General features: G+C 36.6%; 1 protein-coding gene across 33 annotated transcripts in view; it reads left to right on the top strand.

The window, feature by feature from the left end:
• Positions 1-15,031, top strand: part of NRXN1 (neurexin 1) — a 1,069,254-nt gene that overhangs the window by 682,669 nt on the left and 371,554 nt on the right. The gene's annotated exons all lie outside the window — the stretch shown is intronic.

A 15,031-nucleotide genomic window follows, 5' to 3' on the forward strand; every position in this document is an offset into this window, starting at 1 on the left:
ATGTGCTGGCAGGCTGCACTACGTCTCTGTAGGTATTAGAAGTCAGAGAAACAATTTCCAGCAAGGGAGTCAGAAAAAGCTTCATGAAGGAGGTGGAGCCTTCAGAGAAACCTTGAAAGATGGGTATGTGGTAAGTAGGGAGGAAGGCGTTCTTATCAAGAGCAAGTAGCCTCAGCAGAAAACACCACCTTTACTCCATTTGTGCCTTTTTTTTTTAAACAACGCAGTGATTGCAGATTCAGTTTTTCTTAGTCATCTTAGGCAATTGGGTCTGACCACTGAATGAATGACTCTGTATGTGTGTATGTATGCATGTTTTGTTTAGATGTGCAACCCATCAAACACTATAAATGATTTTTTTTTTCAGCCTTGGGGAAAGACAGTATAGAAGAGACCTGATTTTTAGTTAGCTGTGAAACACAATGCTGTGCTCTCTAGACATGGGCTGGGAGCAGCCAGGCAGGGGTGCATTCTTGGGTGATAGACACACATACAGACGAAAAGCCCCCAAGAGCAGGGCAGTGCTCCATCCTTTCCTTGCCTTTAGATGTCCTAACACCCTCACTGTTAAAAGTCCCACATCAATAAGGAGAAAATGATAAAGGCAAGACGTGCAGGGAGCTGACTTTCTGTTTGTACATAATGTCTTTCATTCAGCCTTCTCATTCACGATATGCAGATATTTAGATTATTACCAAAAGGTGGGTGTTTGCACACTCTCTGCTGGCAAATCACTGTTCCAGCGAGTGCCAAGAATGCAGAGACCAATCAATCAACAAGTGCTTATCAAGGGCCTGCTGCTTGGGGTAGGACATTGACTGTCTGACGAAGGACACAGGGCCTGAAAGAGGCAGCACATCCATTCTGCTGCCTTAGGCTTTAAAACTTAACCTGCCTGCCTCGTGTTCTTCCAAATACCTCAGGGAGGGCTTCCAAGAATCCTAGAGCAACCTGAAGGAGAGGTGAGAGCCATCTCTTTTCATTTTACACTGCTTTACAGACACACCAGAGGCCCCATCTACACCATCAAATGGACTAGACAGGCATACATCTTCTTTCATTGCAAATTTCTATAAGAAACTGACTAACGAACTGTTGGTAGTTGGGAGATGTTTAATTTCATTTTCATTTTCACATTTGTAGAGCTCTTAACCTTAACATATGGTTTCTCATGTTTTATCTTACATGATACCCACAACAAGCCTGTAAATTAGGCGTGGCAGGTTTTGCCCCATTTTGCACGTGGGGAAACAATGTGGCTTGGTCACTTTAGGTGGCCTGACTTAGTCACATGTTTATAAATGGCAGAACTGAGACTTAAACACAGTATGCTGGTTCCCAGAGTCAAGTGCTGCTCCTGACACCCAAATAAGTGAGCACAGGCTATTTGTGTACTGTCTTTAGAAATCCAAGGAGATGAGGATGCCTAATGATTCTGTAGGATTCTGGGAAGGAACCGCTGAATGGGCCCAGCCTCTATAGACCTCTTGGGCTAGTTGAAAAAGATAAAAGGGATTGATGGTCCTTTAAGATAAAACAAAATAAAAGTAGAGATTGTTTGCTGAGATGGTCAGGATTAGAGATTGGCTTTTAATACATTTTGTCAGTGTGATGGTTTAATTTTCTTATTACTTATTGGGGTTGTCTTTTGGAAGAGAAACGAGGATTCCAGCTTGAAGGACAAACTCACTAGCTTTTGATCATTGTTGAAATAACTCAAACAAGTATACATACAACCTAGGAAAACACTCAGGGTCAATACATCTTTATTTAACTAATGGTGGTAATGTTTTTTAGGTCAACAGTAACAAGGAGCTCTATGTAGTTAAAACACCCAATCACTTGTAGGGAATTATTTAAGAGCATTTGGAAAATTGATGTGGTCTGTCAAAAACAATAATTAAAGTATTTGATTCTTCTCAAGGATGACAAAGAAACTTACAATGAGAGTCTCACTTTGCAAAGGTATTTTGCTTTTCTTTTTTGGTAAGGAAGATTGTTGCTGAGCTAACATCTATCTGTGCCAGTCTTCCTCTATTTTATGTGGGACACTGCCATAACGTGGCTTGACAAGCAGTGCTAGGTCTGCACCTGGGATCTGAACCTACGAACCCTGGGCTACTGAAGCAGAGTGTGCAAACTGAACCACTACACCACTGGGCTGTCCCCATATTTTGCTTTTAATCACATGAAAAATGATGCCCAAGTGGCAAGATGACCAGCATCTCCCCTGAGGCAGAGACCTCTCCAACTAGGTGAAAGAGAATGCTTCCAGGTGTTATCAATTAGTTTAGAGATTATGCTGAGATACAGTCCAATTATGTGTTGGTAGGAACACTCCCTACATTTTCAAAATAGCATTCAAATTTCCCTGGATTAAATTCCCTGAGTACAGGGAGTGTGGCTTTTCTTGTATCTATAGCACCTAATATAATGCTCAACAATAAATAGTCAAAGATACTGAAATGTTTATAGAATGATTCCTAGAAGGCCTCCTTGTATAGAAGCAATAATATGTTTATACTGTTAGTTGGAAGTGACTTTAAAGCTAGCCACAGTCAGGAAGGTATGATTTTTGAGTTATATAAATAGCATGAAACAACTAAATGTTTCTCCCATTGCCTGTGATGCTACCATTAGAGATTCATTCTTTAGTGTCTTGATAGCTTTTATTAAAATTTGTTGTATGTTGAAATAGCATGAAATTTAGAGTCATGGTCCACCAGTTGCTGGCTGGATGACCTCTCTTAAATGGGATAAAAATGAAAATTCCTGTCCCTATTGAATCATGTTATGTGAGGAATAAATGACATAAAGTTTATAAAGTGCTATATAAATTTTATTTAGGAGGAATAAAAATATTTTTATAATATGTGTAACCCAGTTACTTAGGAAATAGTAATACTTTAAGCTGATGTAAGCTGATGATTCTTAAAATTTAAGCCATACCAGAATCACCTAGGAAGCTTATTGAAACAGCAGAGGGCTGTGTTGCACCCTTAGAGATGCTGTTGATTAAATTTGGGGTAGGACTCAAGAATTTGCATTTCTGAATATCCACTTTAAGATTCTAATGTGAATGGTTCTTGGACAACTCTTTGAGGAATAAGACTTTACATTATTATCAAGTAATATCTTCAACTGTGTCTTTTACCTAGCTCTCTGTAAGCCTCCAACACATATTGTCTAATGAACAATGAGAAAGTGATTGTTTTATATCCAGAGGATGCAGGGAGAGTGATGTGGGAAGGTATTTCAGACCTGATATGACATTGGTGATCAATTGCTCTTGATAGAATATTAACAAGGATGCTAACAAATTGTTAAGCCTATTGCCTTTCTCCTAGGAAGGACTGTTATACATAAACAGTATTCATATTGGGTGTAGACTAGAATCAGATCCCCTTTAAAGCCTCATAGTTATTGTTTAGATGGAATGGGATCTCCCTGCATACAGCCAACTCGTTTTTGCTGTAGAGTTACACTTTTGAGGGTTATCTGCATGTGTATATAAGTGTATAAATGTACACACACAACTTAAAAATCTGTCTGCAATCTGCTTTTGTCCTTCCATTTAAACATTCTTTGGTCCTCTATTCTCAATATCATTAGAAAGGATTATTTTAGTCTATAAGTGCAAACTAAGGTGTCTTTTCTTTTTTTTTCCCTCAAGTAAAAAAGTCTTTTAATGGTTAACACTTTCTCCTTTGACCAAGAAAGCTTTGCTGCAGGTGTTATTTCAGCATACATTTCATCATATCCTACTTACAATGTTTTGGATTTTGTAATGTCTTTTCTAAGTTTCATCTCCTTTAAAGTTTGTGATTTTTTTAACGTTAAATCTTTTATGAACTTTCTCTTTGTCGGTCTTCTTCTTAAATCATACATGCCTTTCTAAAATGTGGCATTATCATTGGGTTATAATTCTTCATTCTTTTGCCTTACTTGGATGACAAGTATATCTCTAGAATCAAACATTTGGAGTAAGAAGAGAGATTTTAGAGATTAACTAGTTCCCACCCCTGATTTTACAAATGAAGACTCTGAGGCTGAGAAAGCTTATATAACTCAGTTCTGGACTCCTTTCCTAGCTCTGTACTGCTTTTCTGTCAGCTTTATTCATCAGTTACCCAAAGTCAGAGTAGTCTAACCATATCCAAGCCATTCTTTGTGAAGAATTTTAAATCAAGTAACTCCCATGGCAGTAAACAAGCTCTGAGAAACTGAACAAGTTTTCCATTTATAGTTTAAGAATATCTTTTATTTTTTTGAGCTACTGTATTCATTACAATTTACTTGAACTGAGAGCAACCATAACTCCTATGTGCACCATTAAGCTGACAGTTTAAAATGTTCCCTTGCTTAATTTATATTACTATGGAGATTTTTTAAATGGAGAGAAAATAGTGTTGAGGTTGGAGGAGGTGGGGAAAAAGTATTGGGAGGAAGGATTTGCTAATGTGAGTATCCTTGGAGATGAGAAGTTAAAGCAAGAGGACATGGCCCCATTTTAATGCTCCATCATTGTTAATGAAAGAAGGAAAAGAAGAGCCTTCCCATGTCTTTAAAATTTTTCTGTCAGACTCTTAAGATATTTAGAGATAATTCACATTTTAAATAACATTCATTACTACTGGTTATCATTGTTACTATACAAGATTTGGAAAACACAGAGAAGTTTGAGAAAAAATATTACAACATCCATAATCATAATATCAAGAGATAAGCACTATTAAAAACTTTGGTGTATTATTTTAGTAGTTTGTCTTTATATAGTTAAACATTTAAAAAATAGGATTCTACTGCAAATACTGTTTTGTACCCCTTTTTTAAATTAAAAATATATGGTAAACATCTTTCCTTGCTATTAATTTTCTTCTAAACTATAAATTTTTAGTGACTGCATGATATTCTGTCTGGACCATGTTTATTTCACCAGTCCTTTTGTTGTTGAACATTTAGATTATTTCCATTTAAAAATGTTATAAATACTGCTGTTTTGAGTGTAAATATCTGTGTGCAAAGTGGAAATTTTAAATTAGAAGTATAGTTATATTTAGGTTCTTGGTACTCATTGCCAATCTGAATTTCACCTCCACTTTCCCGATGTATTTTTTTTACATTACGTCCTATGCCGCCCATTTTCCGGCACTCTGGTCCTCCTAGGTTATAATTACCACTTTCAATCTTTGTCAGTTTATAGGCAAAAAATGGTATTTCGTGGTTTTAACTGTTTTACACTCTTAACTTCTACTGTGTTTGAACATAGATTTGCCAATTATACTTCACCAAATGGCCTATTCATTACGTTTTCCAGTCTGTCTAGTGGTATGTTCCTTTTGTTCACATTGATTTTTAAGAATTCTTTATAAATGTTGTTAACCTTTACTGTATTTAAAGTGTATGGGGCTAAGATTTTTCTTAGTTAATTACTTGCTATTTAATTTTGTTTTTGGTGCTGTTAATATATAGGAATTTAGTATTTTCCTGTAGTCAAATCTATTGGCATTTTTCTTTATTGTTAATTTCTTTGTTAATCTTCTTTTTACCCTTCACTCCTTGGAGATGATTCTGCTTGTTGGGGCATTCTTTTATATTTCCACAGGCAGGAGATATTTAGCTAGCATTTACTTAGATATCTGTGATAGAAATGACAAGAGACAAGGTGTGTTAGAAGGTTGACCAAGCAAACCGTTCTGGGTCAGGAGTGAAGTGTAGGAAGCTATTAACAGCATTGTGAGGTCTTGGAGTTTGGGAGTGGGATGGGGGTAACAGCATTAATAGAAGATGATTAGAGGGTTCCCAGTTCCTAAGAACACTGTAACCTGGAGAAAGAGAGTGAGAAAACAATATTTTCTTTACGCTCCTCTGTTGCTAGCCATGGTGCTGAACTGTTTATACTTGCTGTACGATGGCCTGTCCTTCAAGATGCTCTCTGTTGTATGAGTCTTGTTGACTGCTTCACTTTAATAAACAAGAATCCTAAGAGGAAAATCAGACCACACATGTCTTCACTCTGTCCTATAAGATTAAGAAGCATGCTGAAGTTTTTTTTTTTCTTTTTGTAATAGATTTTACCTTTTAAAAAATTGAGGTGTAATTTAAATATAATAAGATGTTCAAATTTTAAGTGCACAGCTCGATGGAGGAATTTTAACCTATTTATATTCCCCATGTAATCACCATCTAGGTCAAGGCACAGAACATTGCTGTCGTTGTAGGAAGTGGCACTCAATGGAGAGCTTACACACTCTACCCCACCCAAAACTGCTAGTCTGACTTCTGCCATAGATGATTTTGCTTGTCCTGAACTGTACATAGATGGAATCTTAAAGAAGGTTCTCTTTTGGGTCTATTTTCTTTCTGTCAGCATAATATTTTTGAAATTTGCCTATTTCTTATATGTATCATTAGTTGGTTCTCTTTTATTTCTGAGTAGTATTCCATTGTATGGATATACCGCTGTTTGTTTATTGATTCTCATGTGGATGGACATTAGGGTTTGCTTCCAGTTTGGGACTACTACGACTATGAGTATTCTTAAATGAGTTGTGAGCATAAGCAGTCATTGCTGTTGGGTGTATACTGGGAAGTGGGGAGGCTGGCACACAGAGCAAGCATTTCTTTGTTAGATGCTGTCCCACAGTTTTCCAAGGCGGTTGTATGATTTTACAGTCCCACTAACAATATGTGAAAGCTCTAGTTGTTTTCCCAACCTCATTTACACTTAGTATTGTTAATCTTAGCTATACTGTTAGGTGAGTTCAAAATTTTGTAGTGGATATTCTGGCTGGTCCCAACAGAATGAAGAGCAGTATAAAAGTTTACAAACTGAAGTTCCTTAGTAAAGAAGCCTAAGAATTATAGAATATATGCTTTAAAGCATTTTTAAAGATAGTATCAGTTCTATATAATTAAATAAGGTAACGAACTGAAAAGTTAATGGATACCAATGACCACAAGTAATACTAAAATAGTATTTGAAGATAGAGTTCCATGTGAAAACTTCAGTTATAGTAAAGTCTCAGGTCCTCTCTCATAACCACCTGGCCTCCTTCAGTATTCTCTTTCTCTTCCATTATATGCCTGAGCTTGCAGCTGCTAGCCTGCAATTTCATTTGATAGTGAAGTGTTATTTTAAGAAGTTAAAATACTTATAGAAAAGTACTTTCTAATTTTATATGTGCTAAGTCTCTTGCTGTCTTTAGATACAGCAAGTACAATATAATAATCTCAGTAAACATCTGAGAAAGAAAATTATTTTTAAAATTGAAGAAAAATTTATCGTCTACGGTAACTCCTGCTAAAACTGTTTTATAGTTTTAGTTGAAATTGCTTGTTAATAATTGCTGGTGTTTAGGGCTGGCCCTGTGGCGCTGCGGTTAAGTGCTCACGTTCCGCTTCGGTGGCCCGGGGTTTGCCGGTTCGGATCCTGGGTGCGGACATGGCACCGCTTGGCAAAAGCCATGCTGTGGTAGGCGTCCCACGTATAAAGTAGAGGAAGATGGGCATGGATGTTAGCTCAGGGCCAGTCTTCCTCAGCAAAAGGAGGAGGACTGGCAGTAGTTAGCTCGGGGTTAATCTTCCTCAAAAAAAAAAAAATTGGTGGCATTTATTCAATACATCCTTCAGCCCAATATGCACAATACAATACTTAACGTGTTAAATATTAAAATTGGACTGTGACTGTAAATAAAATATTTTTAAAGTATGAAAAGTCAGTTCACTAGATGAAAAATAAAAAAAAAACAATGTGGGTTTTCTTTGTTTTGATGAAAACTGCTAAACATTATATGACTACGGTGAGAAAGTAAAATGCTTACTTTGCACTTCTTTTTGAAAATATATTCAAATGACAGACCATACTTGGAAATTTTCTTGGCTAAATATATCTCTTCCAGTTTTTTTGTTTATTTTATTTTGAAATGGGAATTGTTTTTATTTATTAGAATCTATATATTAGAAGAGTGTGAAGAAGAAAAAGTAATATATTGAAATCGTAGTTTTTTTAACATGTTCACAAATTTTATTAGATTAATTTTAAACTAAAGGATTACAAACATATAAAATATTAGTGTAGCCATAGTGTGTATTTTAGAACGTTATTTTGTATGTAGCGTTTATCTCTACACTGAAGTAGAGTCCCAAACATATTCCTAAAATTAGTATCAAGCTTCTTCTAATTCTCAATTCCACATAATTATTTGAATAATACTGTCAATAATATCGAGGACAGATTGATACATTGCTATTAAGATGTGCTATAAGAATAAGGCAATGAACCTGGAGTTAGGCAAACCTGGAATTTGAATTCTTGCTCTGCTTGGTGGTGTGACTTTGGACAAATTTCTTTATCCATAAAATGGGAGTCATAATGACTCATCTTCTTAAGATATTTGAAGCATCAGCAAATTTCAGTCCCACTCCACATTAGTGAGGTTAGGAAAACTGCTCTTCTTTATCCTCCCCATGGGACCTGGTGAAGGGCATTGCAAACTTCTTCCCCATCTGTTCACATCCTCCCTTCTAGTGGCCGTCAGTCTACAGGACCTGTCCTCTAAAAGCTGCAGATTCAATGGCTTCATATCAGCACAATCCTTGCTCGTCTTTTCAGCACAGGATATAGTCCACATCCTTGCTTTGTTATGATTCCTTCTTCCCTTTGTATCCATTTCACTCAGCTACACTGTTTTCTTTCATTCTGATTGTTCCATCCTCTCCTCTCCCAATTTCTTCCTCTCTCTGCCACCAAGGTGCAGTAATTCTATTTTAGGTCCTCTCCTCTCTGTCTACCTCCTCTTTCTGGTGATTTCGTCAAAAATTCTCATTTATTTCCCCAGTCCCAACTGTTCTGTTGGATTTTTAAACCCATGCTGGATTTTTTCCACTTGAATTTCTGGGCAGCACATCAAAGTCCAAGAATAAAAATGAGTACACCTTCCCCACAACTAGAAACTTTTCCTGCAGGGTCAGATTGAAGTTTTTTGGGGCCTAAAGCTAATATAATTCAAGGAGTTCCAGTTATGGAAAGGAATGGCAAATGTTAAATAAAAATGACCACAGCTCCTTCAGTGCCACGTGGTGTAAGGGGAAGTGTGAACAAGAAAAGTTGGAGGGGAAAGGGATGGAAGCTTAAGCAATCAAGATAAAAATGAGTTTTACAAATTTTACAAAAATATGTGGCTGTGTGAACACACTGCTAGGGTTCCGTCTACCCAGGGCTCTAAAAGAAGTTACTAAAAGTGAGTGACCCTGAAGCTTAAGATTTATTAGCTCCAAGTAAATTGACTGTATCTTCTTGGCCTCCCTAGCTCTTAAATGGCACCCCCATTTTTTTGTTGATTAAGGCTCAAAACTTTAAATTTAATTAATTTCTCCTTCTCTTTGGCTCTGCATCCAATCACTTGCCTAATTACTGATTTTGCTTTCTTAGTATTTTATTCCCTCTGCCACCACCTGGTTAGGTCCCAATACCTCTTGTGGAGACCATTTCGGTAACCTTCTCACTAGTCCTCCTACCTCTAGTCTTCTGTTCAAGCCTATGCTTTCTTGAAGTTTAGTCTTGCTCAAGTATTGCTTTCTTCCCACTCCTGCCGAAGTAAGTTCAAATAGTTCATATTCCCAAGTCTTACATTCACAACCTCCCTTCCTTGGCCCCAGCCTTTTGTCTTTCCCTAGTTTTCCAGCTCTTCCCACAACTCTCTGTCTGATACTCATCTCATAATCTACACTGAATTACTTTGAGTTTCTAGAACATCTCTTTTGTTTCTGGCAGTTGGTACTCACCATGCTTGGAATTGTATACTGCTACTTGTTGGATCCCTTTTTGTTGAAATGGAGTATTTTCTTCAGCTTGGTATTTTCTGTGTTTCCTAGCTCATTGACTTGCTTATAGTATATGTTTACTAAATGTTTGCTTAATGAGCAAATACATACAGCAGTATTTTGGAAAAGGTTTTAGAGGGAGTTAGATCAAGCATTGATTTTAAACACTTTGCATTTTTCTTTAAACCATGATGCTTTTCACCAAACCATTTATAAGGTCACAATATTGACTTCCCAGTGGTATAAATAAAATTTGAGGCTATGGAGAAAGTTTTTCATAAATGGTGCATCCATTCATTTCCTGAAACCCACATTGTTCAGTCTTCCCATCTTCCATTTGGTTCTCCCTCAAACATTGCAGGGCCCTATTTACATTATTTTATTCAGAAATACGTATTGAGTGCCCAGTATGTGCCAGGCAGCATGTCTGTTTTTCAGTGGCTCTAGTCTCATAGTGGGAGGCAGACTTTGAAACTAAAACACTATAAAAGCAGTTGTTCTCAAAGTGTGGTTCCCAGACCAGTAGCATGAGCATCACCTGAGGACTTGTTAGATGCAAATTCTTGTGTCCCACCCAGACCTAATAAATCAGGAACTCTGACAGTGGGGGCCAACAGTCTGCAGTTTAACAAGCATTTCAGGAGAGTCTACTGCACGATCAAGTTTGAGAACTACTGTTATAATGTATTACTTGAAGAGTGGTAGGCATTGGACAACTATGGAGGGTACAGTAATCCTCCAGGCACTTATTAATTGGGTCGAAGAAGGTTTCTGATAGAGTTTTATGGAGGACGTGACCTATGAGTTGAATCTTTGAAGAACGTTGTTTAATAGTTTTTTATGCTTGCATTTTACTAAATTCTAACATAGCCTATCATACAACTAAATTATTTCAACTTTTTAAAATCACAATTAATAATGAAAAATAGTACTAAAATTATTTTATAGTCAGGAGAGAAATTATCATTTTAGAATTGTTTTAAAATGTTAGTGGACTGATTAATATAGAATGCCTTACAGATAGAACACTGGTATCAAGAAATGGACTGTCTTCAGGGATAAGAGTATCCTTTAAAACTTAATTCCATGAGCTTAATTTTTAAATTGTAGCTTTAGAATTTAATTTTTCAAGAATTACTATTTTCTGTAATTTGGGATGAATGACTTGAAATATTACTACTGAGAAAAATAAAATAGCACTGACTTCTGAGTAAATCTTCGGTGAAGGCAAGGAATGAATCTATATTTAAATTGATACCCTGCCTCTACTCATCCTTATTAGTTGTCAAATGTAGTGACAGATTAGAGAGCTTTGCATAGTTACAGGGTAGCATATTTCTAAAAGAGTTATCACCTGAAAAATTTCTTGTCTAAGAAATTATTGTTGTCAATTCCTTATTTAAAATGTGTGTGCGTGCTGAAGAAGATATCTTCTAGTGATCAAGTATATGAAAAACACTTTACCATAAAAACCTAATACATAAGTGAACAGAATGGTTCTTGATGGGCCAGGTTATTAAACCCAGCTGCCCTGTCCATGCCCTGCCCCAGCTCACCACCAATGAACAAGTAGTTTTTTCCTTTTTAAATGATTGTGTTGAGGATGTTTCTCTTCTGTTAGAGAGCTGAGGTGATAAAGGGGAAATGGCCCTGAGTGGTCCTTGAGGTAACCCTGTGCTTAGCCCTGGTCTCCAGGTCACTGTCCTTGATGTAACACCTGGGCAAGCAGTCAGTGCTCAGCCCTTAGATTAAACCTAGTTCTGCCTTGAAGAGCACATCAGCTAATCCACACGTATGCAGAGGAATGAACATAGCATCTAACTTAATACTGACTTAGACTTGGCTCTTTTTTGGCTTTATCATTTTTTATCTCTGTTGCCAACCTAAGTTTCCGTTGTAACTTGCCTAATTCTCATCTTGTAAAATGGAGATGATATTGCTTACTTATTACGATAGATGCAAAATTTAAGTGAGATAATATTTTAAAATCATTTAATGTAACATCTTACATGTAAATGTTTTCACAGATATTAGATGCTTTTAGTTATTTTATTATTTTGTTATTATTTTACTATGGAATGGAATGTTAAAATAATAATATTATTATTATGGAATGGAAGGCAGTATTAGAGTTACTGAAAAGTAAGGTTAATTACTGCTAATCTCTGTGATTTTTTCCAATTTAAAACAAAATCTAACAAGGAGCGCCATGCCTTTCCCATTTGCTATCTTTTGAAAGGTAATCAATATTCAATCACTTCCATCTCTTAAAATAGTACTTAAAAAGTACTTTTACTTTAAAAAAAGGAATCAAAATTTGTAACTTTATAAGGCTCCCTTTTTCTCACCTCAAATTTATAAATCAATGCACTGTTTAAAACTATTTAAAGGTCTAAGATATAAATTGTGTCATTGGTCCATAGGGTGGAAAAAAATGAGTCTTCCTATGTCTTAGAGATGAACTTCAGCTTATTTCTCAGTGAACAAATCTCAATTCACTCCTTGTCTTAATTGGACATACTGAATTCAATAACATAATCCCTGTTAGTTCCATGGTTTCTTAGATTTAGGAATACAGACAGGAAGCCAGTATGTGTTGGACCAGTGACAGTGTCATTTTGGGTGTCATTGGATACTTTTTGTGTCTGTTTGGTGTAGATACATGCATTCCAGTTATATATTTTCTTTTCTGTTCTGGTTTGCCTACATATCGTGCTATCTCTTTGAATCGTACATGGCTGGAGGCCAAAGAATGCTTCTGTTCCAGTGAGACTGCCTAATGTCAATGTTTACATGGTTACTGGCTTTGGGACTTTGGCTTTAGAGGGTGATGATTTTCTCCGTGCTTCCTCGGCATTCCAGTTGTTGATAATCAATCCTGAGTGCCTGAATTCTTGCAAGATGGCAAGGACTTAATTTGCCACCACAGATTTTCCTACACAACTTCAAGGCTGCAGTAATTTGGCATGACAGAAGGTGTGTGCTGCCAGCAAATTATCAGAGGATAGAAGAGTACCAATCATTGCTGTTGAATCAGATGGCATTCGATGCACATTCCATTAGTTCAATGAATAAAACAGCCAGACTTCTGGGTGTTTGTGGTCCTTCTCTTCTTATCCTCATCAGAGCAGCTACTGGGATCAGCCATTCAACTCCTCTTCACATCTCACGGTCATAGCCCGTGCTTATATTCACATGCTTCAGCTTAATTCTCTCTTCTGTTTCTACAGCCAGGAATACGCTCCTCCCTCCTCTTTCACTTTTTAGTTCCTAAATCCTAGCTCTGTTCTTACTTCCTCTTGGAAACCTTCCCTTGATACTCCTCATCACACCGATTTGTCTCTCATTTGAACTTCTGTGTCACTTCCTGTCATTGCCAAATCATTTGGCACCTTATTATATTGTTTTCCATATTTCATCTTATTCTCTCTGAGTGCAGATCTTCTCAACTATAACCTCCATATTCTAAGATACTGTGTTTCTTTTATATTCCTTTACCAAACAAATCTACCTCCCGACTAACCTAATGCTAATCACATACTAGATGTAATTCTCAGGTATAAGACTCAATGAATACTTTTTAAAATCATTGATTTTTCATCTCACTAAATAAGAGTAACTTGTTTTAAATGTCATCCTTCAAGACCTTCTGATTGGAATTGTTAGCCACTTGAATTGGAGACTTTTGAATGCTGAGGAAATTTTTTGCTTACAAATTTTTAAGCCGTCCATCAGTTGGAATGGTGCTGATTATAGGAAAAGCTTACTGAGGGGGACTGAGGGTGGCGAGGTGGTGGAGGTGGTTTGAAATGTCACTCTTCCCAGGAAAATGTTGGCTTTCGGTTTTGATTATACTGTCTATTATCCAAATACCTCCTGTTGCTATAGTGCTTTGCCCTCTGGGTGGGAGAGGAGCTGGGTCTTGCCAAAATGCCTGTGTTGTACTTCTAATAGGAAAGATCACAATTTATGTGAAAACTAGAGGAGACGAGGGTGGAGGGATGACTAGGTAGTGAATTTCATGCTTGCGGGACAGAGGGAGTAGGTAGGAGGGAGGTTAGTGGTTGTGTTTGGGGATTTCAGTGGGGTACTGCCGAAAGCAGCTTCTCTGACTGCACCCAAGCTTCCAGGCCTTGCATTTCTAAGGTGCCACTCCCTTCCCCGGAGCCAGCATGAAGTTTTTTCCATGCAAGTGCTTCCATAAGTGCTGCTGAATGACTGGAAATGGGGTGACTTGTACCATTCATTTTGTAAATTAGTATTATTATTTGAGTCATTTCTCATAAGTTAGTTTAGTAAGTTTGATAAAAGTAGTTAGGGGTGGAGATAAAGGCAAGTAACAAGGAGGAAGCAAGGCCTTCCTTTTGGATCTAAACAAATGATTTTGCTGCTGGTTGAGTCGGTTAAGGGACTTCTCTCTTTATGATGACAGAATTCAGACAGTTTGGAAATGAAGGAGTTTAATATCCATTTATCTCAGTGCAGTCACTGAACAATACGGGACACTCAAAAATGACTGTGGTATGAGCCCCTGTAACTTAATGCTGCATTTTATGAAGCATAGTATTTCTAATTTTATTTGTTTTCATTTTGCATAATGCAACTGCAATATATAATTAATGATGAGGAAATGCTCTAAAACCGAACCACAAACTAAAATAATTAAACAGACATTTTCAACTCTCAGTTGTTATAACTACAGTCATTATTATTGCACTGACATGAAAATGTGTGACTAAGAGAATGTCCCCAATTTAACCTACAATTTTGCCTTGTTTCTTTAAAATGTGATTTTTGATAAAAACCCCAAATTTGAAACATTTTCACTTTAAAAGAAAAGCTAATCTTTTGAATTTAAAATTGTTAATTACAATTATTAAATTACAATGAACAATATTAAATGTACTTTTTTATTTTGAAAATACTTTACACACAAAAGGTTGCATAATGCATATTATAGATTGAAGTATAATTGTAAAAATTTCTGCACCCAGCATAGGACTCAAGAAATAAAGAAGTACTACCAATGTCCAAAGCACTGTATATGCCCTTCTTTCTGCCGAAGATAGGTACATCCCGAAATTTGCGTTCGTAATTTCCTCACTTTTTACAATTGTTTAATCACATATGTAGGTATCACTGACATATGGGTGTTTTTGAGTTTTTGTTCTTAGAAACGGTGCTCCTTGAACCTTCTTATGTGTGG

The sequence above is a fragment of the Equus asinus genome, chromosome 6 (assembly GCF_041296235.1).
Source record: "Equus asinus isolate D_3611 breed Donkey chromosome 6, EquAss-T2T_v2, whole genome shotgun sequence".
NCBI classification, from domain to species: domain Eukaryota; kingdom Metazoa; phylum Chordata; class Mammalia; order Perissodactyla; family Equidae; genus Equus; species Equus asinus.